Source organism: Gadus morhua, chromosome 1 (assembly GCF_902167405.1).
Source record: "Gadus morhua chromosome 1, gadMor3.0, whole genome shotgun sequence".
NCBI lineage: Eukaryota > Metazoa > Chordata > Actinopteri > Gadiformes > Gadidae > Gadus > Gadus morhua.
This window is the reverse complement of record NC_044048.1, coordinates 2439580-2467559: the sequence shown is the minus strand read 5'-3', so window position 1 is coordinate 2467559 and position 27980 is coordinate 2439580. Positions and strand designations below refer to the sequence as shown.

The 27980-nt window shown below is 45.0% G+C and overlaps 2 long non-coding RNA genes and 1 pseudogene across 2 annotated transcripts; 2 read left to right on the top strand and 1 right to left on the bottom strand.

The window, feature by feature from the left end:
• Positions 1-122: 122 nt before the first annotated feature.
• LOC115547254 (kinesin-like protein KIF25) lies at positions 123-27980 on the bottom strand (annotated as a pseudogene).
• On the top strand, positions 4685-5135 carry LOC115542632 (uncharacterized). Its single transcript, XR_003976585.1, has 2 exons — positions 4685-4810; positions 4887-5135. It is a non-coding gene; the product is annotated as an uncharacterized LOC115542632 (long non-coding RNA).
• On the top strand, positions 10693-11330 carry LOC115542624 (uncharacterized). Its single transcript, XR_003976582.1, has 2 exons — positions 10693-10827; positions 10904-11330. It is a non-coding gene; the product is annotated as an uncharacterized LOC115542624 (long non-coding RNA).

The following is a 27980-nucleotide window of genomic DNA, read 5'->3' as shown; positions in this document are numbered from 1 at the left end:
CGAAATTTACATGACGACTCTGAAATTGTAGAAGAAACACTAATCCATGTGGGAATTAGGCCTATTTTTTCCCCATAGACTGAGCCATTTGAAGTTTGAAATTCATGTGGTCCTGCATCTGTCTAAGCGGTTGCGTTTCGGTTTGCGAAATGCGAACAGATTTTGCGACATCGGTTTGCAACATCTCTCTGAAAAGTATTTTGTGGGGCCAATAAGAAAGCAGCAGGGGGCGACGTCACAGACATCTCCTCACCGACACACTCGCTGCCGGCGAGGTCCACCAGCTGGAGGCGGGTCCGAAAGAGGCCCTGGGCTCTGCCCGGCCGGGGGGAGGGGCATTGGGAGTGGCCGGGGGAGGAGAAGGAGGATGAAGGGGAGGCGGTGGCAGCAGAGTGGTCGGCAGAGGCGTGGCGGGGGGCTACATTGGCCCGGCGACAGCGCGGGCTCCAGAAGTCAGTCCTCGGGCAGCGCTGCAGCTCTTGCTTGGCGCTCTTCAGACGGCGGGCTGCAGAGAGGAGACAACACAACAAAAACAACAACAACAATAAGGATCCATTTAGCTAATTTCTTCAGACGGTGGGCTGCGGAGTGGAGAGACAACACAACAACAACAATAATGATCCGTTGAACTAATCCCAGGGGGAGGAGCTTATTAGACATGTTTAAATGAATCCACATTACATTTGAATTAACTAGTTATGTAAAGATATAAGTACATTTCATAAATATCAGAAATATTTTTTCTTATTTTTTGGAACATACAGTATATTCATGAATGAAAAATGGACTGATATGCAGTCAAGTCATTCACGGAGCATTATTAGGAACCTCACTCAGGAATCGACTCGTCACGTCTTAGCGTGTCAATGAACAGACAATCACTTGTTATTAATATCTGTCCCATATCTGTTAACTTTCTAACTTGACTTCGGACAGATCATGGGAGGATAATACAAGCATCCCGATCCTGAGGCGGTGAGTGTGAACAGTCAGTGAGTGTGCGGCCCCCACCCACCCAAGGCCAGGGCGTGGGGGCTGTTGGAGGAGGCGGTGAGCGTGACCACCAGGTGGGAGCGGGAGGAGTTGGCGTGCACCAGGGTGGGGCAGCGAGCCCTCAGCTTCACCACTGCCCAGACCAGCTGCATGACCTCGGGGGCGCTCTTCACACACCAGCACACACACGCACACACATGCAAAATACTTTTGGCATTAAAGGTTCCTAGAATTTCTGCATTTGCTAGCAAGTCAAACCCAGTTTAGTTTATAAGATTAACAACCAGCTTTTGTGGAAATAAAATCGAAAAATAAGAAAAATCTGGTTACCCTTTCAACATCAATAAAAAATGATTTCTTCACTATAGTCTAATCTTAGAACTGTAGGATATAAGAAAAGTTGCATAAGATCGGACCAGAAGCCCCGCAGGATTCAGCCCGTCGATGACATTAAACTCACAAAGTTCCATGTAGTGTAAACTAAAGGACCTAAAGAAGCCCTGCGGCCAGTTGATCTCCACACTGAACTACCCCTCCCTTGCTCTACCCACTCAAAAGTGAGGGAGGGGACCTCGCTGGGGCCCGACGCGGTGGTGATGACGTCCCGGCGCTGGCCCGGGGCTCCGCCCTCCCCGTCGCGGGACAGGAGGTCAAACACCTTGTTGTTGTAGACCTCCACCACGGTCACCTCCACCAAGTGGCTCTCGGACGGCTTCCCTGAGATCAGCCTGAAGCAACAGAGACACACACACATTAATCCTGAACAATAGATATAAAAAAAGTTTAACCCAAATGTACAATATACCGTATTTTCCGCACTATAAGGCGCGCCGGAGTATAAGCCGCAGCAGCTAAATTGAATGATATGTACATAGATAAGCCGCACTGGACTATAAGCCACACTTTTTTAAGTGTTTTAATATTTAATTACCATATGCAAGGTTTCGTGCACAGAGGGGATTGTCGGGAAAGAGATGGCTGCTTGAGGAAGCTCCCATTTATCAACATTTCAACAAACAAGTTGCATATTTGCAAAACGTATTCAAGTGTTACCATTTAGTTACCAAATAGTAGCTACAGAACATATACTGTGCTGTGTAAACGGTACTGTATCACATAGCGTATCAGACACACAAACTTTTCAACTTTCAAACTTAAACGGTGCGCTCCCAGCGCACATACCGGCAGTGATCTACACAGCAGTGGTTTTCAATCAGTGGTCCTTGAGGGAGTGCATAGGGGTTCCCCAGCAAAATTAGTTACCGTAATAGCGTCACAAACATTTAACCACTTAACATTGGCTATTTTGGAAAAATCTTGAAAAAGTGTGAACATCTTTGAACATTTATCTACATTATAGCCTGCATTAGTACCATAACAAAAAACAAAGCTTACAGCGCTTGACGAGGCAATATCAATGGCTAAATTAAATGTGTTTTTTTTAAAAGTGCAAAACAAATTGCCTGTAACACGACAAGCCTAAAGTTGCAGCAACGAGGTTGCTTAAAATATACGGTAATCAGCCTACCAGAAAAGTCATTAATCCTCGTCTTCATCTTTTAGGCTAAGGTGCAGTACACGGCTGTAACCAGAAAATTCAAGTCATTAATCCTCATCTCCGTCTTCTTCCTGCGTACTAAAACCACCAAAGTCCTCATCTTCAGTGTTGGAAACGAACAGGCTAAGGGTGGCTTCGTCAGCCACTCTCCTCTCACCTTCGTTTTCGCTGTCAAAACCAACAAACTCCTCTTCGTCACTGTCGGAATCCAACAGCCTCTGAGTGGCCTCAGCTGTGGCGGCGTCCTCCTCTTCATCACGCAGTAGTCCAGCCTTTCGGAACCCGTTAATGATCGTGGATGTTTTGACACTCCTCCACGCCATCAGGACCCACTCGCAAACTTGAGTGAAAGTTGCTTTTCGCATGCGACCAGTTTTGGTGAATGATTTATCGCCGCTAGTCATCCACGCCTCCCACTGAACGCATAGTGCCACTTTGAACGCACGATTGACGCTGATGTCGAGTGGCTGCAGATCCTTCGTTGTGCCCCCAGGAATCACAGCTGGAATCGAGTTTGTGCTCTTGATGGCTGCTTTCACATTATCCGTTATATGGGCCCTCATGCTGTCCAAAACGAGCAAAGCTTTTTCCTCCAGGGCGCTTGACGTAGCACTCATTCAGCCACTCCTTCATCACGCTTTCCATCATCCACCCTTTCTTGTTGACTTTAAAGGAGATGCCGTTCAGGATCTTTTCTTTGGCTTTGTAATCCGCTTAAAAATCACCAGTGGCGGAAGCTTTAATCCAGATGCTGTGCAGCCAAGAACACAAGTGAAATTCGTTCTCTCGTGGCCAGTGGTTCTCAAAGTGATGGACGATTCACCTTTCTTGTTAACAGTCCTGGTGAGAGGCAGGTCAAACGTCAAAGGCACTTCATCCATATTTATGATCTGGTCCGGTCCGATGTAATATTCCTCTATCTTTCTTTGTGTGAATTCGCCGAAGTTTGTTATTTTTTCCTTGTAGTCGGGAGGGAGTTGCTGACACACAGTCGTCCGCGCCCTGATGGACAGTCCCTTTCGTCTCATAAATCTGAAACACCAGGATGGTCCACCTCTGAAATTTTCAATTTTCATTTCGGTGGCGACTGTTTTAGCTTTCAGTCGGATCTGCACGGTGGAAACACCTCGGCCGTCTGCTCTCTGTGTGTTCACCCAATCTTCATGAAAGTCTTCAAGTTCGGGCCATCTGCTTTTATTACCTCTGAAAGCTTTTTTTGACTTCTTGCATTGAGACAGTTCTTCCCGCTGGCGTTTCCAACGTCTCACCATTGACTCATTGATGCCAAGGCCACGTGCAGCAGCTCTATTTCCTTCTTTTACAGCCAGATTGACTGCCTTTAACTTAAAAGCTGCATCATATGCATTTCTACGTTTGTTTTCCATAATGAGGGTTTGTGAATGAAAACTTCCGTTGCACAAACTGTTTCGCTTTCGTAATATTTGTCTTGCTCTCGTTCTCGTTCTGTCTTTCGTAGCCTACCACCTCGGTTCCACTTTTACTTTTGCGCGCTACCTGAGGCTTTTCCGGCCTCCAGCGTTTCCTGCTGGAGCCCGCCATAGATTTAGGAGGTCCCCTAGTGGCCGTTAGCTGTAAAAATCCATAGATTAGCCGCACCGTTATATAAACCGCAGACTCAAAAAATGGGGGAAAAGGCAGTAGGGCCGAGCTCTCTGAGTGGCCAACGACGTGAATCGCGACGTAAGTCGCATTGGTCGCGACGTAGGTCGCATTGGTCGCTGTGTTGGTCGCTCATCTGGCTGCTTTCAGTCGCTGTGGTCACTGGCTGGCTCCCTCAACCCGGTATCACGCGATTGCGTGCTCATGCGCACGAACGTTAATCTATTGAAGCGTGTTCCAGAGTACGATAGTCCGACTTTTTGCGTGCTACACAGAACGAAATGTAAACCAATGCTTTCTGAATGGGAGTGTTGTCAGACAATGAACGTGCTCCACAAAACGGCACGAGAGAGAGAGAAAGAGAGAGAGGGAGGGACAGAGAGAGAGAGAGAGAGCGAGAGAGAGGCTTCAGAAAGGGTGTGCGCAGATAGTACAGTGCACCCTAGTTATGTTTATGCCAAAACAACAAATGCTATATGTATATATATATATATTGCCTAATTATATACATTGCCTATGTGGTGAACCTCAGTAGGGGTTGTGAATGCAACCCCATCTAAGCTCCTCCTCCTGCACCCAGGTGCAGATAAAAGGGCCAAGATGGCTAAAGTCAGCCTCTGTTGGTTGCCTCCTAGGGTGGTGAGTAGGGTCCCCGCTTTCTAATAGTTGTGAGTTCCCATTTGAACTTTTATTAATTAGTGTCTCTTGTTTTTAGGATCCCCTGCTGCTGTTTTGTATGGTTTTAGTTGTTCCGGTTAGCTGTTTTGTTTTGTTTTGGTTCCGTTTGCTATTTTGTTTTGGTTGCTTTGGTTAAGTTTGCTTTTGTGTTATTTTCCCTTTTCTGTTTCATTGTTTGACCTTTGGTTTGCTGGGTTACTTAACCCCTGTTTTGCAGTTTGGTTTGGTGAGGTTTTGCTCTTGTTTTCTTTATTTAGTTATTGTAATAAAAGAAACGGTTAATATAGTTATTGTCTCTGCCTCTTTAGTTCTTGAACCTGTGTCCTTATTATTTCTGTAATATCATAGTTTAACTTTCTTTGTTCTATATTTCCTGGGGTGTAATTCCCCAGGTGGCGTTGTCGGTCCCTCTTTAGTTATTTCCCCCTCCCCTCGTTAATATTGACTGTTGCACTGAGCCCCGCCACATATGGCGTTGTCGGCAGGATTACTTTCAGGCAGAGACTTGTAGTTTTCATTATTTTTCCACAACCCAATTGATTTGTACGTAGTTTGTTAAGGTTTATTATTTCTACAAAACAGCAGCAGGTACCGGGCAGTTCCTGGCACGGACAGTTTCCTCATGGAGGAGGAGGTCGCCCAATTAAGGGACTTGGTCACTCAGCTGCAAGCGGAGAATCAACACATGCGTCAAGAGCGAGAGGCTCACCTGCCTTGGCCCAACACCTCCTCAGCAATTCCCTCAGCTCCTGGACTCTCTTCAGCTCCTACAGTAACTGAGAGACTGATTCATTTCCCCAGAGACCGGAAATGCCCACTCTTTCGGGGCAGGACAGGACTAATCATTGGGGAGTGGATTGAAGAGGTCCACGCCTGCGTACGAGCTCGTCACCTGTCTCCAGCGGACCAAGCGCTCTTCATCTATGATCACCTGGAGGGAGAAGCAAGAGAAGAAATTAAATATCGGTCCCCAGAAGAAAGGGCAGATCCAGATAAGGTTCTACTTGTATTAAAAGAACTCTTTGGGTGTACAAAATCATATGTGTCCCTGCAGGAAGACTTCTTTTCCAAGAAGCAACAAGATGATGAAACGTTACAAGAGTTCTCGCATGCATTAATGTGTTTGATGGAGAAGGTGGTACAAAAATCCCCTCATGGTTCACTAAATATGGAGGTGTTGTTGAGAGATCAATTTGTTGAACATGTGTTTGATTGTTCCCTTCGCAGAGAACTAAAGCAGTTTGTCCGGGGCCACCCTACCGCCACCTTGATAGAGGTCCGTGCTGAGGCTATTAGATGGGAACAAGAAGGGATGCCTGGGGGTGCAAGGGGCAGAAGCTATTCGGTTCCAAGTGCATTTGGTTACAAGCAAACTGTACAAGGTAATCAGTCTAAGCACCAGGGGGTAGGTAACTCGTCCTTCAGTTCTGAGTTGAGTGAACTGAAGGAAATCCTCCGTAACCAGCAAGAGCAACTGATCCACCTCACGAAGGGCCTTACAGCCCTTAAGGAAGGCCCTAGAACTCAGTCAGGGCATGGTAAGAGAACTGTGATCTGTATGAGATGTCAAAAACCAGGTCACTTTGCTAGGGAGTGTAGAGAGGATTATGCAACTATACAGCCCCAGCAAGCTCCTGCTGCCACAAAACCCATGTCCCGCCCCAGAAATCAGGGAAACTTCCACCCCCTGAACCATTGAGCCAAAGTTCAGGTGGGGGATCATCTGGCTCCAATGTTGCTGCTAGTCATGAAAGATTGGTTTCTGCATGTCCAAATATTGCTGTACTTATGGGAGGGGTGCAGGTTCCTTGCTTAGTGGACACTGGATCAATGGTGTCAACGATAACCGAGAGTTTCTTTTTGCAGCATTTTGAGCCCTGGGGCCTAGAAAAACTCCAGTCTTGTAATTGGCTCAGATTAAGTGCTGCAAATGGGTTAGCAATTCCATATGTGGGTTATCTAGAATTAGACGTACAGCTTTGTGGAAAAACTGTTAAAAGACGGGGGGTGTTGGTTGTCAGAAACACTCCACATAGTGTAGCCTTAGTCCCTGGTGTACTGGGAATGAACATCATCAAAGAATGTTACGGGGAGTTGTTTGTGCAACATGGGCCTGCCCTCTTTGACTTGCCTTCTGTGTTACAGGCCCCCACACCATTCAGCAGGCTCTTCAGCAGTGTCATTGGGTCCAAACGAAAGCCCCTCCTGAACGTTCAGGTTGTGTAAGGGTAAAAAGGGGAAGGGTTTGCAGAGTCCCAGGGGGTACTATGAAAATGGTGGCAGCCACAGGTCCCCAACATTTGGCCGATCAGATTTTGTTTGAGCCCAGCAGCAGTGGCTTGCCTGCAGGGCTATTAGCTTCTCCTGCCCTGGTTCACATGGTTAAAGGTACTGTATACATTCCCATTGTCAATGTGGGGACCCAGTGTGTTGTACTATACCCCAATACCATTCTAGGTAATGTTAGTGAAGCTCACTTTGCCAACTCGCCTGATAACCTTGTGGAGGAGGGGGTAGAAGTTACAGTCTCTTCACAGACTACCAGTTCAGTGCAGGATAAGGTCGCTGCAGTTGATTTAACAGCACTCACTCAGGACGAGCAGTGTCAAGTTAGGCTGCTACTGCAGAAATACAGTGGTATCTTTTCAGCCTATGAGGGAGATTTAGGTTGTACTAACCTAATTTCTCACGATATTCCACTACTAGATGACGTGCCAGTGCGCCAGCGATATCGGCGTATCCCACCTTCAGAGTATGAGTCGGCAAAAGCCCACATTCGCCAACTTCTGGATGCACAGGTCATCAGAGAAAGTAGCAGCCCCTTTGCCTCTCCCATTGTGCTGGTGAAAAAGAAAGACGGCAGCCTTCGGTTGTGTGTGGACTACCGGCTTTTGAACAGCAAGACTCGCAAGGATGCGTTCCCCTTGCCCCGTATTGAAGAATCCCTTGATGCATTATCAGGGGCCCACTGGTTCTCCACATTGGACCTGGCTGCTGGGTACCATCAAGTACCTGTCACAGAGAGGGACAAGGCAAAGACGGCATTCTGTACCCCTTTTGGGTTGTTCGAGTGGAACCGGATGCCTTTTGGTTTGTGCAACGCCCCAAGCACTTTCCAAAGATTGATGGAGAGGATCTTTGGGGACCAACATGGTCAGTCATTGTTGTTGTATTTGGATGATGTTGTTGTTTTTTCTGCCACTGTGACAGAACATATTCAACGCATGGATGCCGTGTTGGGCCGCCTACAGCAAGAAGGACTGAAAGCCAAGTTGGAGAAGTGCTTCTTCTTCAGACGAGAGGTGAACTACCTAGGTCACATCATTTCTAGAGAAGGTGTAGCCACTGATCCTGGCAAAATCGAGGCTGTTGCAGGGTGGCCAAGACCTAACCATGTGTCAGAGCTGCGCTCTTTTCTAGGATTTGCCAGCTACTACAGACGTTTTGTGGAGGGGTTTGCAAAGCTGGCAGCCCCTTTACATCGCCTAGTAGCTCAACTCACTGGCACCAAAGCCAGGAAATCATTAGGTAGAAGCCTTCATGCTGCATGGACAGAAGAGTGTGAGCAGAGCTTCGAGGGGCTGAAGAAAAGGTTGGTGTCAACTCCAGTCCTGGCCTATGCTAACTTTTCATCACCCTTCATCCTTGAGGTTGATGCCAGCTACAACGGACTGGGTGCTGTACTGTCCCAAGAACAGCAGGGAAAGGTCAGACCTATTGCCTACGCAAGCCGTGGTCTTAAGCCAACAGAACGCAACATGACAAACTACAGCTCCATGAAATTGGAATTTCTCGCCCTTAAATGGGCTATGACTGAAAAATTCCGGGACTATCTATTGAGACAGAAGTGTGTGGTGTATACAGACAATAATCCCCTCAGCCACCTGTCCACAGCCAAGCTGGGTGCTACCGAGCACCGTTGGGCTGCACAGTTGGCGTCCTTTGACTTTTCCATCAAATACAGGCCCGGTAAAAGCAACAAGAATGCAGATGCACTTTCCAGGCAACATCCACCAAGCATTCAAGCATCGGAGTATGTAGCTTCAGGCACATCAGTCCCGGAATTGCTACAACAGGTTGTTGTGGAGAATCGAGTGACCCAGGCTTCTGTTTCAGCTTTCCCTTGCTACTCCCCCCCTGACTTGCTTGGCTTACAGGAAGCTGATCCAGTAATCCGAGAGTTCCTGACGTTTTGGACCAGAAAGAGGGCCCCGGATGCAGCTGAGCGACGGCAGGCCTCCAAAGAAGTCCTGGTGCTGATCAAACAGTGGGACCGGCTGGTGGAGCAAGGAGGGGTGCTCTATCGCCGTGTCACCATCCCTAGAGGAGATGAAGTGCTCCAGTTAGTACTCCCTACATCGCTCAAGACACAGGTACTTCAACAGTTGCACAATGAACATGGGCACCAAGGTGTTGAGCGAACAACAGAGCTGGTCCGTCTGCGGTGCTATTGGCCGGGGATGCACCACGACATCAAGCAATGGTGTCGGGAATGTGAACGCTGCCAGGTATCCAAACACACTCAACCTACTGCCTGTGCTTATATGGGTCACTTGCTAGCTTCACGTCCAAATCAGATCCTGGCCATCGATTTCACCATCCTGGAGCCTTCGAAGAATGGGGCAGAGAACATCCTGGTCATGACCGATGTCTTTTCGAAGTATACACGAGCCATCCCAACCCATGACCAGCGAGCATCCACAGTGGCCAGAGTATTGGTTAATGAGTGGTTCTGCAGGTTCGGTGTGCCTGGTCGCCTCCACTCTGACCAGGGCAGGAACTTTGAAAGGAACCTCATCCAGCAGCTCTGCCAGATGTACGGCATTGAGAAGAGCCGCACCACACCCTACCATCCAGCTGGAAATGGCCAATGTGAGAGGTTCAACCGCACCTTACACAACCTTCTCCGCACTCTGCCCATCACCAAAAAGAGAGACTGGTCCAGCTACCTGCCCCAAGTGACCTTTGCATACAATACAACAGCACATCAGTCGACTGGTGAGTCTCCGTTTTTCCTGATGTTTGGCCAAGACCCACAATTACCTGTTGATTTTCTGTTGGGTAGAGTACAGGAACCTGTACCTGGCCACCCCCATGATTGGATCGTGAAACACCAGACACGGCTACGTCATGCTTTTGAGAGTACAACCAGGCATCTGGAAGCTGCAGCTGCCCGGCGGAAGGAACTCTATGACAGGCATGTTCGTGATATCCCACTGCAAGAAGGTCAGCTGGTCTTCCTCAAAGACACCAGTGTAAGGGGCCGTCACAAAATTCAAGACATCTGGAGCTCAACAGTGTATAAAGTACTGAAGGCCCCTGGCATGGGAGGGTCTGTGTATACTGTGGCTCCGGTGCATAACCCCCAGCAGGTAAAGCATGTTCATCGTTCTCTCATAAAAGGCAAAGTGGATTGTGCTGTGGATTGTCCCCCCAGTGAACCCCCTGAACAGATGGGATCCATCTCAGCAGATGAGTCATCGTTTGATAGCGACTGGGCTGTAGTGACCTCTGAACCCATGGCTGTCCCAAGAAACCACCTACCAGCGCGGCCTGTCATCAGCACCCTCTCACCAAACCAAACTCGTGCTGTTGCTACATCTCAGCCAAGCGAAGGCCCAGCGTATTCAACAACTAGCACTGAAATTCCAAGCACCAGTGAGGCCTCCCTGAGAAGAACTACCCGTCCAACCGCAGGAAGACACCCAAACCTTCACCATCTTCCTCAGGTTGCTGGGAGTAGTGCTATTGGGGCTGCTAACTCTCTGATGCCCGTGCTTGGTGGCTGTGTGGTGTTTAGGCCATGGCAGTAAATGTAAATCGTCGGGCCGACGATTAAAAACCCAGGGGGTAGATTGTGGTGAACCTCAGTAGGGGTTGTGAATGCAACCCCATCTAAGCTCCTCCTCCTGCACCCAGGTGCAGATAAAAGGGCCAAGATGGCTAAAGTCAGCCTCTGTTGGTTGCCTCCTAGGGTGGTGAGTAGGGTCCCCGCTTTCTAATAGTTGTGAGTTCCCATTTGAACTTTTATTAATTAGTGTCTCTTGTTTTTAGGATCCCCTGCTGCTGTTTTGTATGGTTTTAGTTGTTCTGGTTAGCTGTTTTGTTTTGGTTCCGTTTGCTATTTTGTTTTGGTTGCATTGGTTAAGTTTGCTTTTGTGTTATTTTCCCTTTTCTGTTTCATTGTTTGACCTTTGGTTTGCTGGGTTACTTAACCCCTGTTTTGCAGTTTGGTTTGGTGAGGTTTTGCTCTTGTTTTCTTTATTTAGTTATTGTAACAAAAGAAACGGTTAATATAGTTATTGTCTCTGCCTCTTTTAGTTCTTGAACCTGTGTCCTTATTATTTCTGTAATATCATAGTTTAACTTTCTTTGTTCTATATTTCCTGGGGTGTAATTCCCCAGGTGGCGTTGTCGGTCCCTCTTTAGTTATTTCCCCCTCCCCTCGTTAATATTGACTGTTGCACTGAGCCCCGCCACATCTATATATATGTATAGGCTATATATATATATAATTAGGCTATAATTATATTATTTAGCGTGTAATGAGACAATCTATAGCCAAATTGTCGAAGATGCCCGAGAATCTCCGGGGATATCAGCATGGGAAATCGGCGAATCAGACCCATGAACCTATAAAGAAAGATGTCATCTCAAGCGGGAGAGAACGTTTGCGGTGCTGGTTTGTGTCACGTAAGTACAGTGCCGTGTTCCAATACCCGTACTGTCCGTACTTACTAGCCAAAATTTGAGTATGCAGTATACTTCAAGGACCCGGATGCCGTACTCAGAACGGGCTAATCGTGAAGTGTGGACAGAGAATGTGGTGTGGATCGAAGGACACTCCCCGTACTCAACGGCAGCCATCTTAGCTACGTTGCGAAAGAGGCGGAGCCAGGCTGAGCCAAAGTCGGCGCATTTCCTACATAGTCTGCATTAATAGAGTCATTTTGTAGTTTTTATAGTTTTTATAGCTGCTCGGCGTAAAGAGTTCACCGTTCAAAGCGGGATGTTTATTGCGGGGGAGGAGCCACGGCGGCAAACGTGATCGTAATTTCCGGTTAGTGCACCACGGAGTACTCGATTTGGAACAGCACTCACATCTGAAAAATTAACGTAGTAGACATTGCGGATAGTATACTTCCTTTAAGTATACACATGGAAGTACGGGTATGGTCTCACGAAAATACGTAACACTGTCACGTTATTTAATCTATTGAAACGTGATCAGGGACACGTTGGCCTATTTTCTAAATGTTGTATTTCAATTGGAAGTAGGCTATTTGTCGTGTCACTAAGCATGACTTCCAAACTAAGGTTCTCCCTAATGTCCCTTATGGAGCTCCGTACAGATCATTCATTGTTGAAAATTGTCTGTGATAACTAACAAATGACAGCTTTTGGCCACCCGTTTCTACTTAAAATTATCTGTGATAACTAACAATACGACAGCTTTTGGCCACCCGTTTCTACTTTCACCTTTGATACTGAGAAATTGTGACAATACACGGATATATTAAATGCAGGTGCGCTGCTCTGTAGGCAAACCGCAAAGGAAAAAAGGGTAGCTGCTTCATCTGTTCTTTTTAGAATTGTATGTCTTGATGTTTATTTTATCTAGCCATCTATTCTCTTGTTTTTGGCTATGTGAATGAACGTCCGCGTCGATGCCTCGATCGCAAGTCCAGTGTCGCGAGCGGACGTTGCCATGACATCTAGAAATCTGTCCCTTTTAAGGATTACGAGCGTCTCATGACGTCAGAGCCCATGCGGGATTTGTTTACCTTCAGCACGTTTTGATTTCCTGTTTCTCTCTCACTAAATAAACGAGTCACACAACTGTGTGCTCAACGTGCGAAATTGTATCTCTCACTTATGGCAATTTCCACAGGGTTATCATTAATATTGATGTGTAGGGGTTGTTTATAACTCGTGAATAATATTGTTTAGACCACGGTCTGGGGGAATACTCTGATTCTGATTGGCTGCAGTGCGTGCATTAACTCCTGATATAGCCCTACAGACACCTGCTAAGTAGTTCCAGTCAGTGTTTCGATTCTCTGCCCGAGCCCGAGCCCGACGCGGGCTGGGTCGCGCCGATATTTCCCACCACTATACTCCGGCCGGGCCTTTGATCGAGCGTTTTTTTTTTTTTTTTTTACCATTGGTTTATTGGCCTAATCTGAGGAGAAATCTATGCCATAAACAGAAATATTATAGGCCTTTATTACACGGGTCTTCTCAATGCCGTGGAACGCTCCGTTCATGGGTAATAGTCCGGTGACTTGTCTATCCCAGCGTCTTCCGTTGCTAAGCGACGTCACCGTCTTTGCGGACAAATTATTTCTCTGCTGATCAACACTACGAATGGCCAAAAGACTTGTATCCCCCCCCCCTTAAATAAATACTATGGCAGAATTATTATTATTATTATTATTCTCATTCAACTTGAACATGTGTTTTTACAGTAGAGTGGTGGAGGGATGACGTATGTTGGCCAACCCGGAAGTGAGCGTCGCCCTGGATTCCCTCGACAAAAAGCCAACGGGTTTTGCCATTGGATTTTGGATTTTAGCTGAAACATTTGCATCTTTGATGCACCTCCTCAAAAACTGAAAATAAATAAATGTATAAAAATAACCGTGCTCCAAAGAACGAAATGTAAACCAATGCATTCTGAATGGGAGTGTTTCTCTGATTTTTCCATGCTACACAGAACGAAATGTAAACCCATGCAAATAAAGACTTCATGGTCATAATAATTTAAATATCATTAATATCCTGAGTGTGTAGGGTGTAGAGATGCGCGGATGGGCTATTATTTCATCCGCAACCGCATCACAAAACGCTTGATCCGCCCGCCATCCATCCGCAACAAATTTTTTGACCAGTTTTCAAAACCGCACCCGCCCGCCATCCGCCTGTTGTTTTTAGGTATATGCGCTGCTGACGCGAGGCTAGAAAGTTCTTGCCTGTTCTTGAAAGGAGACTGATCCAATGCCGCAAAGATATTTAAAGGATAAAGTCCCTAGTATGAAAGCCTATTGGCTATGTTGTAGCCTATCCCCAGAATATTATCAGTGAAGTGACGTCTGTCTCCGATCGATGCACAGAGAGAAACTTTAAAATAGCCAAGCACATCGGCAAACCTGACCTTACCATAGGCTAGTAGGCCTACACTTTTTTTTATCATTGTAATAAAACGCAATTTGGTACACCATTTTAATATGGTAATATAGCCTACTGTGTTGTTTTTTTTGCAAAATGAAAGATAGCCTTTTAAGGAAACGCCGACTCGAGCCTATTAATTCCGAAGTTTCACCGCATTGAAGGCTATATAGGCTACTGTAACAAGCCCAACACTAGCCGCCTGCCTTGCAAATCAAAGTTTTCCGACTATTTTTCTTACCTTCTTTCTTAGGTGTTGATGTTACTGAGCTAGAAGTTTAACTTGTTCTGCACATCTCGCGCTGCCAATGCCTGTTGTCACTTCCGAGTCAAATCACTCCATCATCTCTTTGAAATTCCATATTCCACGATTGGTAGGCTACAATGGCTGTTTTAAAATATAACTTATAGGAAACAAAATAACCCAGGCAGTTTCATCTACGAGACGTTAAAGCTTCTTCCAATACTGACAGCTGTCTCATAACTTGCAGGTTTGTGGAGACGCGACATGGGACGGATCTTCACTTAATTTAAACTTTTTTGCTTCCGTGTGTGTGTGTGTGTGTGTGTGTGTGTGTGTGTGTGTGTGTGTGTGTGTGTGTGTGTGTGTGTGTGTGTGTGTGTGTGTGTGTGTGTGTGTGTGTGTGTGTGTGTGTGTGTGTGTGTGTGTGTGTGTGTGTGTGTGTGTGTGTGTGTGATAGAGACAGAGAGGCCAATTTACTGCCTGATGAGAATTGGATTATTTCAAAATGTGCTTGGAAGTAGGTAACGACATTTAACAATGTGTATATATTTTTTTATTTCGTTGGTTAAACCGCCAACCGCCCGAATTTAATTAAAATATTATTTTTTGTCACGTCACCCGCCCGATCCGCGGTTTAACCGCGGAGTCCGCGGTTGCAACCGCCAACCGCGCATCTCTAGTAGGGTGGTATTCAATTTCTTGATCAACGGGGCTGCATCCAGTCACTTGACCGTTATGGTTGCTATGGTGGTTGCTATCGACCGCCCCCTCTAATCCTTACATGGCTCTAAAAACCACGCGGCAAAGGAGCTGCCGTCCATTGTGTTGTTTTTGTCGTAAACTAGGGTCCGATGATTAGAAAATAGGCAGATATTCCAAGGTATCCTTAAAAGGCAGCTTGGATGTTTTTATTTTCTGCAGTTTAGACTTCTATAACCTATTTTGGAAAGCAAAACACCAAGCTCATTGATTTAACGAGGCAGGGTCATTTGAAACAATTTATCAAATAAATATTTGTGAGATGTCATTACTTCTCCTGAGTTTGCTTCCTATTTATGTCGAGTATACACCCCTACTGTCCACAAGCATCCCTCCCCCCTCCCCATATGGATTTGGAGAACTGTTGCCACGTCCCAGTGGTGGAGGTATCATATATATGAAAGAGGGCATTCAATTATAGTATAATGATCAATTAGGAGGCCGAAGCCCTAAAGGAAGTGATGCAATAAGTGACTGAGGGTCAACATATGAGACCCCCTTTTATCAAAGGGGGTCTCAAAGGATGCATACGCTTCAACATGTGGCTCCAGCCCTACAGGAAATGACTCAGCAAGTGCTCCATCTCGTTGCACCTGCACCCAGCGGCTCGCTTGCAAGATTTTGGCCTGAAGTTCTTCCCAGACCTACACCCTAGCCATCCAACATGCATATCTGAGAATCAGGCCTCTCTTTAATAAGGACAAAAAGTTATGAGAGAAATACACATGAACTTTTTGTTATCTCATAAGCGGCGTGGTGCCGGCTCCTTTTGATCTTTTGACCCCAGACTTCAAAAACATGGCCACAGGCCAGCTGTGTCTACACACCTTAAGCCACAAATGCCAGGGATACTTCAATGTTTACACACATTTCCCGGGGCCCTGAGAACGACATATCCGAGATTTGGAGTTCTAGCCCTTAGAGAAAAAAAGTTTTCCCAAATGGACTGTCATTTGGACAAAGCCCCTCAGAACTGTTGCCTGCAAGACCTAATGGTTCAGAATGTGGTGGAAAAACAGTTTTTGAGATAGGAAGGTCCTACCGCCCTGAAATTTGAATACCTTATTCTAGGGCCTTATTCTAGGGCCCGCACCGAAACTTGGCCCGGTCGGACACCGAGGGCAGGAAGGGGAGGCCCTTCCTGCCTGAAACTTGGCCCAGTCGGACCCCGAGTGCAGGAAGGTGGGGCCTGGACTTTCATAATCTTCGCTTGGTGAATGTGAAGGATGTTTGGTCGGATGTTATGATGAAGAATCATAATGTGAATGGGAATATTCTATAAATGTCTTGATATCATCTTTCGTCTCAACACTTCTGCTGCAGCCGCTTAAAGTCTCGCTCCGAGAACTTTAAAATATGAATCAATCCATTAGAAGTATGAAAATATCTTCCCGGTGGGGTAACGGAGCAAACAAGGTGTGCTTTGACATCTACGTTTCGAGGCGATTGCAACAGTGCCACACATGATCATATTTGGTTATATATGACGGTGTAAATTACGTTAAAAATTAAAGATATAGTGTTTTCCACAGAAATTGAGCCGCGGTCGCCAGTGGGTTAGGCAGAGTACACTCCACTGCACCACTGAGGCGATGACAATTCACAATGATCAATCATCAATAAAGAGAATATACATGACATTAAAATGTACCCCTTTTGGATGTTTCATTTGATAAAAACGACAGTGTTACCCCCTATGTTTTATTCAATACATTTCGACAGTGTTACCCCTTATGGATTTTTCATGATGACAGATAAAAAACGACAGTGTTACCCTTTACGTTTCATTTGATAAAAACGACAGTGTTACCCCTTATATTTTATTTCACAGGGACAATTTTTTCTTTTTTTTTCATATGTTTTTTTTTGATGATGACCAATAAAAATCGAAAGTGGTACCCCTGTCGACATTTTTGCAGGGATCCGAACCTGAGCTGTTTAGAGTATTAACCTCTAAACTTATCAATGCACCATCAGGACACCGATTAAAAGTCAACACAATACTGGGTCTGTGGTTATATATGACATATAGAAAAAAAAATTGAATCTATTATATAGACATGATAGCATTACGTTTCAAATTAAAGATATTGTGTTTTCCACAGAAATTGAGCCGCGGTCGCCAGTGGGTTAGGCAGACTACAATTAACAATGATCAATCATCAATAAAGAGAATATACATGACTATAAAATGTATGTGTGTTTTTCTATTATTTCCCTTATGTTTTTTTTCATGACGACCAATAAAATACGACAGTGTTACCCCTTATGGTATTTTCATGACGACTGATAAAAAACAACAGTGTTACCCCTTATATTTTATTTGACAAAGACAACAGTGTTACCCCTTATGTTTTTCTTCATGACGACCAATCAAAAACAACAGTGTTACCCCTTATGTTTTTTTTCATGGCGACCAAAGAAAAATGACAGTGTCAGCCCTCATGTTTCATTTGATAAAAACGACAGTGTTACCCCTTATGTTTTTTTCATGACGACCGATAAAAAACAACAGTGTTATCCCTTACGTTTCATTTGATAAAAACGACAGTGTTACCCCTCATGTTTCATTTAATTAAAACGACAGTGTAACCCCTTGTTTTTTTTTTCATGACGACCAAAGAAAAAAAACAGTGTTACCCCATTTGATCAATATCGACAGGTTTATCCCTTATGTTTATTTCATGATGGACGATAAAAAACCACAGTGTTACCCCTTATATTTTATTTGACAAAGACAACAGTGTTACCCCTTATGTTTTTTTTCATGACGACCAATAAAAAACAGCAGTGTTACCCCTTATGTTTTTTTTCATGAGGACCAATAATAAACGACAGTGTTACCCCTTGTGGGTTTTTTAATGACGACCAAAGAAAAACAACAGTGTTACCCCCAATGTTTTTTTTCATGACGACCAATAAAAAACGACTTACATTTTATTTGACAAAGGCAACAGTGTTACCCCTTATGTTGTTTTTCATGAAGACCAATAAAAAACAACAGTGTTACCCCTTACGTTTTTTTTCATGACGACCAATAAAAAACAACAGTGTTACCCCTTATGTTTTTAAAAAACAACACGACCAATAAAAAACAACAGTTATGTTTTTTTTCAACCCTTATGTTTTTTTTCATGACGACCAAAGAAAAAAAACAGTGTTACCCCCTATGTTTTATTTGATCAATATCGACAGGTTTATCCCTTATGTTTATTTCATGACGGCCGATAAAAAACCACAGTGTTACCCCTTATATTTTATTTGACAAAGACAACAGTGTTACCCCTTATGTTTTTTTTCATGACGACCAATAAAAAACAACAGTGTTACCCCTTATGATTTTTTTCATGAAGACCAATAATAAACGACAGTGTTACCCCTTGTGGTTTTTTTAATGACGACCAAAGAAAAACAACAGTGTTACCCCCAATGTTTTTTTTCATGACGACCAATAAAAAACGACTTATATTTTATTTGACAAAGGCAACAGTGTTACGCCTTATGTTGTTTTTCATGAAGACCAATAAAAAACAACAGTGTTACCCCTTACGTTTTTTTTCATGACGACCAATAAAAAACAACAGTGTTACCCCTTATGTTTTTTTTCATGACGACCAATAAAAAACAACAGTTATGTTTTTTTTCAACCCTTATGTCTTATGACGACCAAAGAAAAACAACAGTGTTACCCCCTATGTTTTATTTGATAAATATCGACAGTGTTACCCATTATGTTTATTTCATGACGGCCGATAAAAACGACAGAGTTACCCCTCATGTTTTTTCCATGTTGACCAATAAAAAACGGCAGTGGTACCCCTGTTGACGTTTTTGCGGGGATCCGAACCTGGGCCCCGTTTCCCGAAAGCATCTTTAGCCTAAGTGGATCGCAGAGTGGGTCGTAAGAGCATCGTACAGTTTTCACACCGTTTCCCGTAAGCATCTTTGGTAACGAACGTCTTAAAAACGCTCACGAGTCACGAGTAGCTAACGAGTGCTCCAGGGTACTCGTAGGACGCTAAGAGCCTCGTTAGCCTACTATAGCCTCAGTGGCGTAGCCAGCGGACATTCCTAGTATTGGATGCGTTTTATTATAACACATTGGTAATGGTGTATCACGTGCGTCTGAGCCTAATGTGGGCCATTATGTTCTTAGTTTGAGAGAGACAGTCCAGGAAATGTTTGAGCAGGCAGGGCACTTAAAATGTGTGAGAGAAGGTGGGGGGGATTTGTGCAGACTGACATAGGCTACTCATAAAACGTAGCATAAAATAATGTAAAAAAAAAAAAAATTATAAAAAAAAATATTATATTTTTTTATAAAAAACAAGCAAAGGAGCAGGCAAAAGGCTGGTATATGGTGGGGATTGGTCACGTTGACGGGAATGTTTAGTGACATGTGGGAGGGTGGAGGGGGTTAAAAAAAAGTCTCAATCACTCTTCGACGTGCATGAAAACCAGCCGCGTAGTTATGAGGGAGGCCGTCCTCACACCGATCTTCCTCGTCGTCATCGTCCTCAATGTCCTCCGGTTCAACCAAAGCTACCCCAGCCTTAGCTGCAATGTTGTGCAACATAGCTGTCACACATATCACAGCGCATGACTTGGCCGGCGAAAACTGGAGCCCTCCGCTGGACTTGTGAAGGCATCTAAAGCGCAACTTCCACCTCCCGATCGTGCGCTCAGGATTTGGACTGCTATATATGTCGGCCTAGGCTTAATCAATTGTGTTTTAATATCTTTAGCATTCATATTATTGCAATCTATTCTTTTCGTAGGCTACTCTGCGGTTGGCCTTGATGGGGAGATATTTTAACCCTTTTTAACCCCATTTTCCTCCGACATTCCTGCGTCTCCCCCTGCGTCATAGCCCGTTTCAGCACCATGTCAGTGGACAGGTACAATCCTAAGATCGTCTTGAGTGCAGCGAATGCGCGTTCACGTTAAGAGGAGTTTCGGGAAACGCTCCAAAGAAATTATCGATGGTTCGAAAGCTCCCTCTTTCGAACCATCTTACGAGCGAAGATCCATCGATATCGGGAAACGGGGCCCTGAGCTGTTTAGAGTGTTAACCTCCGAAATTATCAATGCACCAGACACCGGATAAGGTCAACACAATGGTTATACTTTATAATTCGCATGAAGTAGCGATAAGAGTCTTCCAACAGACGACATCAACCGGACTTGAACCCCGGTCTCCAGGGGGTAAGCTCACAGCTCTCTCCACTTCCCACTGAGATTTGCAATTTAAATTTGTCTGTGGTTATGTATGACATGATAGCGTTACGTTTAAAATGAAGGATATTGTGTTTTCCACAGAAATTGAGCCGCGGTCTCCAGTGGGTTAGGCATAATTTCCACATTGTTTACTTGCTAACGTTTGTGAATATCATTGGCTAGTTGGCAGAACTCTTTTTACATACCAGTAGAGTGTTTATCAGAGCGGAGCCCTGAATGTGACGTCACCCGCAGGGGCGATTCTAGGTAGTGTGGGGGCCCTAGGCAGAGGATTGTTGGGGGGGGGGGGGTGTGTGGAACGATTGTTGACGACGGGACGGGACGGGACGGGACGGGGGGAGCGATTGTTGACGGGGGGGGGGGGGTGTATGGAGCGATTGTTGACGGGGGGGGGGGGGGGTTGGGGAGCGATTTTTTATTTTTTTTTGGGCTCTAGGGGGCCCCCCCCGGGGCCCCCAAACTATTGCGGGGCCCCAGGCAGTTGCCTGGTATGTCTAATGGGATGCGGCGCCTCTGGTCACCTGTCATCTCGTCTCTGTAAACAATGGATGTTGCGCAGCATTTATTATGACGTCATTATATAGACTCTCTCTCAGCACCCCCCCCTGGGACTGACTTCCCGCGTCCCTGGTGTTACCCCCTATATTTGATTCGATACATTTCGACAGTGTTGTATATTTAAGCAATAGATCACGCCAGGCTGTGGTATGTGCTCATTATACCACTGTTAAGGGGCGTTGTCCGGCCCCGACACGCAGCGGAGGGCCGGCGACCCCCTTCACAGTGGTATAATGAGCACAAGCCTATTGCTTTTATACAACGGTTACTGTTATGGCGAAACGAAAGTCATAGACACACTACATTTAAAAAGGAACCAAGAAAGTCAAAGTAGCCGTTTTATTAAAGACTACCAAAAAGTAGTCCCTCCTGGCTGCCTTCAAAATGCACGACGGTCGCTATGCAACACACTTTAGCGTCCCTCCGAGAGAACGGTTGTAACGGTTTCCACTTCAAGGCGCGGAGTGATACTTTCACAAAATGATCGGGCGTCATAGCAGTTATGTATATGCTCATTATACAACAGTTAGGAACCAATCAGATCTCTGGATTTAGGCCCCCGTTGTATAATACACTATAACTTTCTTCATAGGATATTTTAATAGTCTTTGACATTTAACAGATCAATAGGCTATACAATATAATCAATATAAATTTGTACACATCACTGTATTACTTAAATATAGATGGATAGACCAATAAGCCTATATATTATTGTATGTACGTTTTTATTATACTGACGCAAGTGTATTTATTCTGTTCAATGAGATGTTAACTGATAACATATAGGCTTTTTGTTATGGTAGCAGCCATGGTGACAATGGCTGGCTGCCACAGGTTGCTCATTCAGCCATACCTCTGGTTGGTTGCGACCTATTTGCCGCCAAAAGGGTCGCGACGCTTTTATGGTCGCGACCTAGTCGGTCAGCCTGCCAGAGCCAGCTGCCAGCCGCAGCCAGCAGCCAGCGGCAGACAGCGGCCAGCCATGGCTGGCCTGTCGTCGCAGCCAGCCAGCCGATATCAGCCAGGCGTCGCAGCCCGTCATTACGTCGTATAATTATCATACCATCGTACTAAATCATACAAAAATGTTCAAATGAAAGAGGCCGATTGCGTCAGTAAGTTTGAGCAGAAATGTATCTGACCCCGGAGAGAATCGAACAACCACCTTCTTGATTACTAACCAGGCGTCACTACCGCTTGTACCACTGTGACAAATTCTTCCACATCATGCACTTATATTAACCTATATCACTCTATAACGAAGAACTGTGCATAACATACCTTATTAGGCTTAATGACATTTAACAAAACAAAAAGGCTATGTATAATATATAAAATACATTATTTGAATACGCCCCAAATTACGCATAACATGCATAACGTGCATAACATACGTTATTAGGCTTTCTGTCATTTAACAAAACAAATAGGCTATATAATATCTAAAATAATAATAATAATAAATGAAATGTATATAGCGCTTAATATGGTACTCTAAGACGCTTTACATATTGCCCTATCAAAACTATGTAAGACAGACTAGGAATAAAAGAAAAACAGAGGTTAAACATGAAGAATAAGGTGGGAGTTAGGTGGGGAAGGCTAGTGTGAAAAGGTATGTTTTGAGGGCAGATTTGAAAGAAGTGAGGGTTGGAGAGACTTTGATGTGGGAGGGGAGTGAATTCCAAAGGGTGGGGGTAGCAACTGAGAAGGCCCGATCACCCCAAGTCCGTCGCTCAGTCCGTGGAACTTGTAGCAGGTTGGCAGAATTGGACCTGAGGAATCGGGAAGGGGCGTGGTGATGGAGGAGGTCGGCAAGGTAGGAGGGGGCTAGGCTGTAGGCTTGTAGGTGATGAGTACGATTTTGTAGTTGATTCTGTGTTTAATTGGAAGCCAATGGAGTTCACGGAGGACAGGTGTGATGTGTTCTCTGGAGCGGGTACCAGTGAGGAGGCGTGCAGCTGAGTTCTGGACATATTGAAGTTTTTTGAGGACTTTGTTGGTGGTGCCGTAGAGAAGACCATTGCAGTAGTCAAGCCTGGATGAAATGAAAGCGTGGATGAGTGTCGCAGCAGCGGTAGTTGACAGGTTGGGGCGGAGGCGGGCGATGTTTCGGAGGTGGAAAAAGGCAGTTTTGGTAATATGGTTAACATGGGGGAGGAAGGAGAGAGTGGGGTCCAGGATAACTCCAAGGTTACGGATTTTGGTGGAGGGGTTGATGGTGGAGCCGTCAATGTTAAGATACAAAATACATTATTTGAATCCGCCCCAAATTAGAACTAATATATTATATTGACACTGATAGACCAACGATTATCATTTTAAACTTTAGGCCCACTTCAATATAAAAATAATATTTGCAATAAAGAGCTGTAGGAAGCTTTCGCCAAAGAGCATGGCTTTCTAGTACTTCAACTGTCGCAAAAAAAACGTTAAGTTACCTTAACATGCAAATTAACTGATAAACGACCACCCATAGCTTTTGAGCGACCAAGCTAGCCAGCGACCACAGCGACTGGAAGCAGCCAGACGAGCGACCTACGTCGCGACCAATGCGACCTACGTCGCGACCAATGCGACCTACGACGCGACCAATGCGACCTACGTCGCAACGCACGTCTTTGGCCACTCAGAGAGCTCGGCCTTCCTCGAAAAAGGCGCGGCTTATCGTCCGAAAATTGCGGTATATTAAAAACGGATTAAATATATATTTTCAAATGATAAAATGTCCTCATGCTCATCTTCAAAACCGTTTATCCGGGGTCAGGTCACAGGAGCAGCTTCTCTAGCATAATATAATGTATTTTTTAATAATAAGATCACCAAAGATATGGTATTGTCTGTCCAATAGTGATGCAAAAAGGAGGCGTACATATGATGGGAATGTGTTGTAGGAAACAAGCTGGAGCTGGAGAGCTGAGGCCTGAGTGTCTCACCTGAAGAGCTCCGCAGCAGCTTGGGGGATGATGCCCTGCTGGTCCCCGGGGGAGGAGACACACTGGGGGGCCCCTGGCTGAGGGGACCTGGGGGGCCCCTGGGAGCCCATCATGGTGTGGGTTTTTCCATTATACACACATTATACCTGCAGGACGACTATTGATTAAATAAGGACCTGAATCTATCACACATACACCCGCACGCGAGCAGGCACACACATACCCCCACACACACATACAAACGCACATGAGCAGGCGCACACACAGATGCACACACACAGACACACACATATGGAAACACGCCTCACCCATCCAGTAGGGATGTGAGGAGAGGCTCCTCAAACACTACGTTCTGGGAGTCCTCCGGTCCATGCACTCTGTCCAGAGAGAACAAGATGTATCCAGAAACATGAATATATATACAGAAATGTAAAGACAACAGGCAGTTCCATTTTGTGCTTTACCTCTCAAATTCAAACACCTTGTTGATGACTGGACTGCAGTTCACCAACGCGGTGTCCTTGATAAATGTCAAATGAAAAAATAATTAGCTGAAGAATATTACATGAGACTGGACAATGAAATTGCAAAATGAAACAATCTGAAAATCTGTTCATCTGCTTTGAAACTCACCTCGCTGACATGAATGACCTCCTCTGAAGAGATCACCCTGAGAGAAATAGAAAACGTGAGGATGAAAAAAGCTTTTGTTGTCCTCAGTTGGCCAATAACATGCTTGTTTTGCTTTGAGGGGAGACCTCACCCTGATGGGGATGAGCAGGACTGGACCTGGTCCAATGGAAGCACAGGACACAAGATTGCGTCAAATTACCAAGACGCGTCCAATACGTGACTTCTGTTTCACCCAACAAGTGAAGTATATGGGCCATGTCTGCCGCATGGATAAGTCGGCATTGCAAAAACAGGTGCTCTTCGATCGCAGAGCGTCCAAGACAGTTTGGAATAAGACAGAAAGGACTCTGGGGATAGACGCCCAACAGATTAGGAGGACGATGATGAATAAAAGCAAACTTCAGTGAGTGCTAGACAGAGTGCTAGCATGAGCACCCCAAGGCCATTAAATGCGCCAAGAGGGAAATGTGATGATGACAGGACGCACCCTACAGTGAACCCTGATGTTCCCCCTCAGCTCCTGGAGGTTGAAGAACAGACAGTTAGACACACACACACGGAAAAGACTCAAGACTCCCTTGTGCATAGCCAACCCCCTTACCTCACAACCTCCCTCTTACGCACTTATTGTATGTTGTACGTCCTGGCACTTAATGAACACACTTACTATGTTTCGTACTTGGTTACAGTACTCGTGTAGGATGGGAAACCAGGAGCTCCTGAGTGCATCAGCACTTCCGTCCACTGAGTCTGTGAGGTTAGGGTTACTCACTCTGCAGGTCATCTCCATGGCAACCGTTCAGTGCCCTGGCCCCGTCCAGCTTCTCCAGGATCTGCTTGCTATTGCCCTCCAGCTCGGCCACGCCGTTAGCATACACTGCAAAGATCTCACTCAAGACCTGCTTCAAATTCTGCATGGAGTACACACGGAGATAAGATATAGGCCTGCAGTGGCTGTATGTTCATCTGATTTATACGGAGGCCTTATAAATGGGAGCATGGACGCAGGGGCTCCGAACCGGTTCAAGGAACGAAAACGAAAACCGAAAACGAACGGAATTTTACGAGGAACGGAAACGGAAACGAAAACCAAATGGTCTTCAACTGTTCCGGAACAGAAACGTTATTCTGAAATCCCCAAAACCGGTTAATAACGTCAATATTCGAATACTCATTCCAGAAAAACACACCATCAAAAACAACATTAACATTCCCTATATACTCCCTGGAACCGATTTTGACAGTATCTGCATATTTTGTTGAAGATTTAATAGCTTTTGAACGTTAATTAGTAGGCCTAAGTAAGTTGGAGTTACTTAGATTTCCAATCGAAGCGAACAGCTGTTGTTCCGTACCAAATCAGCTGTCCTCTGCCATCTCAGCCCTTGCGGGAGCTTTTCAATTCATTCTGGAACGTGCATCTTTTCAGGGAATTTGTACAATAAATCCATAACAAATACCGAATATTGATTGTCTTATGTGTCCATATTATATCCATTATATTGACCGGGTATTCGCAAGACGCTCACGCTCTGCAGCAGGCCAGTCACAGTTGAGTGGCGCGGCGCTGTACAGCAAACGTAAACAAACAACTAAGCTAAGGTTAGCATTTCACTAAGAATTTATTTTCCTCCCGAGATCCCGCTAATGTTGTTATAAAGTAAAGGGAAACAAGATATCAAATTTTCCTCCACCTCTCTCGCTTCTCTGCTTGGTGTCGCTTATAGTTTGCCTCCCTCGCTCTGGTAACGTCACGTACGTGAAACAACGAAGCTCAGAATACTGATTTACGCTTTGAATACTAATTTTACCAACGAGTATTTGAATATTCGAATGATTCAGGCCAGCCCTTATAACAATGCGGGACAACGTCCCAATTTGCGGGACGTGGACCAAGTAAAGGAAATGCGGGACTGTCCCGCACAAAGCGACACATCTGGTGACCCTTTTATCTACCACAAAAATAGACTAGGCCCAATAACACTGCCGGAACGTTAAGAATGAACGCTATTTTACGTTCCGAACCGGTTCAGGAAATTATGTTGGTGGCGGAACGCAAGAACGAAAACGTTAAATATACCAGTTCCGTTCGGAGCGGAACGATTGAAAAATAATTTATTTTTGAAGCCTGTCGCGCACAACCACATTGACAGAGGATGAGTCTTGCCCCATCTTGATTTTAGATGGACAGGTGGAATAACAGCATTTATTACAGTTAATTGTGTACCTGGACTTCAGCAAGGAGCTTCCCCAGAGCCAACTGGGTGATGCTCTGGGCTTCCCTCTGGTGATGAAGTAGTGTTTTGGCCTTGGCCAAGAGAGAGAGAGAGAGAGAGAGAGAGAGAGAGAGAGAGAGAGAGAGAGAGAGAGAGAGAGAGAGAGAGAGAGAGAGAGAGAGAGATTGTAAGGTTTCGATGGGAAAATTTGATGTTGCCATAGTGCCCTCCCTCTTTAGACTGTTGATTCTTACTAGACATCACTACCTTATAATTCACGGATGATTGTACCCAACAAAAAAATATGATTGCACATTAAGTTTGGGACTCTAAACTAAATTAAAGAATAAAGATGTACTGAAAGTAGCCTATGTACTTCCATCTATCATATATTTCTCACAGAAAACTCATTCACACATGACAATTGTAGGATTGGATGGAATAGACCAGGCTTATAATATGATGCAACCATATAGAATGACATTACATTAGAATATTCATATACTAGAATAGAATAGGCCTTATAATCGAAAAGGTATATCATCGAATAGGATAGAATACTTTTTGATCTTACCTCAGCAAGCCTCAAATGAAGAATTGCCTTTTCTGTCTCGAGCTCCAGAATACGCTCCTCTTTACTCTGACAAAAACAAGGTGACATTAGCTTCTCACCTCTTTAGGTTATGAACTGATAGAGGAAGAGGGTTGAATTGCTATGGAATGTTAGTCAATGAAAGCTACAAAAAAATGGAATAGATTAGGTCTATAATGTTAATAAGTAATTCATTTACACGTTCAAATCTAATAAGGCCTACTTACCCTTAGTTTGTGCTCTAGAAGATGAACTTGATGTGCAAAGATTTGGTCTTGGTTAATAAAGAGTGACATTTGGACGAAAAATTAAACAATACAAGAGAAACAACTTCAATGGCCTGCCTCGGTTTTCTCCTGTGTCGATCCGGCACCACTGTCCTCTGTCAGCGAGGCTTATGGGATTAGGACGCTCATCAAGGTTTACCTTCTTCTTTACCTCTTCATACAGTATCTCTTTATTGATACAATAATAATGTTATGCAAGCCTGATTATAATGTGTGTTTGCGTTTATCTTTATTATCAATGTTACACATTTAGGAATGTGAACCACAGCGCTATTAAACTGCCGCGAATCACGGCATCCAAACCAACTCTGCAGAAACCAGAAGAAAAAGTGTAGTTGAGGAAGATAAATAAAAATACAGCCACCAAACTCCAGCATCTCTCTTAGTGGGCCTAGTCCCAGGGAGGGGTCATCAGTGGGCCTCACCCCGTCCAGGGCAGGGTCATCAGTGGGCCTCCCACCCAGGGCGGGGTCTTCAGGGGAGAACCGCTGGATCAT